Source organism: Acomys minous, assembly GCF_964271855.1.
Source record: "Acomys minous genome assembly, chromosome: 2".
NCBI lineage: Eukaryota > Metazoa > Chordata > Mammalia > Rodentia > Muridae > Acomys > Acomys minous.
In genome coordinates, this window is record NC_140484.1 from 71,020,527 (window position 1) to 71,024,049 (window position 3,523).

Below are 3,523 nucleotides of genomic sequence, written 5' to 3' on the forward strand. Positions count from 1 at the left end.
AAGAAAAAACCACAGAGATAAGAGGAAGTCAGGAGGATGAACAGAGAGCCACACAGAAAGCAGAAGGGAGGGACATTAAGTTTGAAAGAGGCTATTTGAGGTGACATGGGGGAGGGGGATTCCTTCTAGGACATCTGGCTCCTAAGTCCTTACTAGTAAAATCAAACAATTGAGATTTTGTTTTGTTTTGTTTTTATTTGATTTGATTTTTCGAGGCAGGGTTTCTCTGTGTAGCCTTGGCTGTCCTGGACTTGCTTTGTAGACCAGGCTGGCCTTGAACTCACAGCGATCCTCTTACCTCTGCTGGGATTAAAGGAGTATACCACTACACCCAGTGAGATTTTATTTAAAAAACAACACTATTCTCTGGCTTCTACACACACCAAACCATAAGCGCGCGCGCGCGCACACACACACACACACACACACACACACACACACACACACCACATGCATATAATAAAATTTACAATATATATACATGTATAGTTTTATAATTCTAGCATCAAGACTCTTTGGCCATTCTATAAAAGCTTCTCAAGGCTAAGACAGTGCAAAGCCCAATGCTGTGTATTGGCCAAAGAGTGCAGATCTGGTTTCTGCTCTCCAGTCCTCAGACTTTAGAAAAAGTAAACAGTCACATCATAGTATAAACACTATGGTAGAGATATGGAGGGACATCCTGGGGAGAAACCAAGGAAAATCCATTTTTCCCACAGAGAAGAAAACTAGCAAGGAAGGGCAGGAAGAGAATAGAAACTAAACAAATGCACGAGGCCCTAGGTTCAACCACAGGTTTGGGGGTGGGGGGGGTGGATTTGTTTTTGTTTTCTTGTTCTGTTTTAAAAGACAGAAGGTAAAGTAGTGAGCTATCAAGCCCTATGCAAAGCGTTCCTGACCATTCCACACAAGTCCATCTTCCCTTGTGTACGTGAACCACTCTTCCCCTTATAGGGACTGTTGAAATGCATAGAAATGACACGTATGGAGGATCACAGCTTAAAGAATTGACATTACAGACCGGCGGTGGTGGCGCACGCCTTTAATCCCAGCCCTCTGGGAGGCAGAGGCAGGCAGATCACTGTGAGTTCAAGGCCAGCCTGGTCTACAAAGTGAGTCTAGGACAGCAAAGGCTACACAGAGAAACCCTGTGTTGAAAAAAAAAAAACAAAACAAAGAAGAAGAAGAAGAAGAAGAAGAAGAAGAAGAAGAAGAAGAAGAAGAAGGACTGACATTACTTAGAAAAAGTGGCATATTATGTGCATTGGTGGTTTTGCCTGTTTGTATGTCTGTGTGAGGGTGGTGGATCCCCCTAAGACTGGTGTTACAGTTGTGAGCTGCCATGTGGGTACTGGGAACTGAACGCAGGTCCTCTGGAAGAGCTGCAACTGCAGTTAACTGCTAAGCCATTTCTCCAGCACAAAAAGGTGACTTCATAGGTCAAAGGACAGGCTAAGCAAGTGGAACCAACAGAAGAGAACCAAGCAGAGAAAGTGCTGTTTTATAATCCAAAAGCCAGAAGGTAGAAAAAACAGCTAAAGAATTAACAAGAGCAGGGGCTGGAGAGATGGCTCAGTGGTTAAGAGTGCTGGCTGCGCTTCCAGAGGTCCTGAGTTCGATTCCCGAAAACCACATGGTAGCTCACAACCATCTATAATGTGATCTGATGCATACTGTATACATAATAAATGAATCTTAAAAAAAAAAAAAAGAATTAACAAGAGCTTTCAAAGGTCAAGCCAAGGAGCCAAGGAGCTTGCACTTGATTCTGAGGAGTCTAGCGTATCAGAATAGGAAAGGGACAGGGCCTTTTGTGTGGCCATAATGAGCTGCAAATTCTGGAAGGATCAATGAGGAGCCATAATAAGCCATGAGCCAAGGAACACTGGCTATCTCACCACAATTGCTGCTGGGGCATCATGCCTCAAGAATGGAGACACCCTGTGTCCCTGGAAACTTAATCCATCATTTAACAGACCCTGCCAGTCCTGATGGTTTACACCTTGATCCAAGTACTTGGGATGCAGGGGCAGGTGGATCTCTGAGTTTGAGGCCAGCCTAGTGGTCTGCCTCCAGAGTTCCAGGACAGCCAGGGCTATGTAATGGCATCCCGTCTGGGTGAGGGTGGCACCTTTAGCCAGGTGTGGTAGGATATACCTCCTATTCCAAGTCCAGCAGTCAAGAGGCTGAGCAAAAGCATCAGGAGTTCAAGACTACCCTAGGTTACACAGAATGACCTTATCATTAAGTGATTAGGTAGAGTGCCCTGGACACTGTAACAACTGACCCCTCCCCAAAAAAATCACAAGAGCTACAAATAAATAGCAACGTTAACTAGTGGTAATAGTTATGGTAATAGTAGTATGGCCTAGATGGAGAAGGACCCTGATCTCTCAAGGAAATGACATCTAACCTGATGCCTGGAGACTCCAGCATTTGTCAGACAACGAGGGAAGAGATTTCAAGGCTTAGGGAAGAGCGTGTGCAAAGACTTGAAAAGGCAACTGAGACCGCAGAGGCCAGTGTGGCTGCATAGGCAGGATGGTAAAAGAAGACTGCAACAGACCCGTAGAACCTTCCCAGGCATGTTCAAAGCAGGTTAGGAATTCTGGGTACAAAGCAGGCTCCAAGGTCATCCCAAGCAGCCCGAGTATGAGGTAGTTAGCTGTTCACTCAGGTCTTCCTACACTTTAGTGTTTTCTTATCTCATGGCTGATGTCATCACACCAGTGGCAAAATATGTAACTACTGGGACATTTGGTAAGGCTTCAAGAGGCCCTTGCAACCCTCCTCCAGCAGACGTGAGGCTGAGAAATGCAATGATGGAGATATTTAATAAATGTGACTGAAACTAAGGGGAAGACAAAGTCACTCTCTTTTACTCTTCATTTCATTCAAATCTGTACAATTTAGGGGGCTTAGTGTTCTAGCTGTTACAATTTTTTTGTGTTCCTTCATTTTTATGTATATTTTATTATAGTTTTATAGTTTATTCACATTACATCCCAGTTGTTATTCCCCTCGTTCTCATCCTCCCTCCCTCCCTCTTCTGCCCTATTCCCCTCCCCGAGACCTCTGATGCGGGGGTGGGGGTGGGGGTTTTCTCCTACCCCACGGTCTGGCCACAACCTATTAGGTCGCATCAGGATAGCCTGCATCCCATTCCTCTTACCAAGGAGGCAGTGACCAAATCGTGTGCACCAGAATGTGTGTCACAGGCTCAGCAGCAGTCTCTCCCCTATCACCCCGCCTTCTGATGTAGCCGATGGACGTACAATTCTAATATCCTATGACATGTGAGGGGATCTGGGGACATGAGATTTTGGGTTTCTACATTTCCAAGATTCTAAGCTTCTATGCTCCAATAAGCCCCGAACAGGAACAGGCCGCTGTTCAGCACTTTACAAGCAAGCTCTACTTAGCTTCTGCTGGAGAAAAGCAACTTAGCTCCACCCTCCCCCTCCCCGCCGCCTTCTTTCAAACCACCTCCACCATCTCCTTCCGCTGCCTAGCCAAAAAGCTA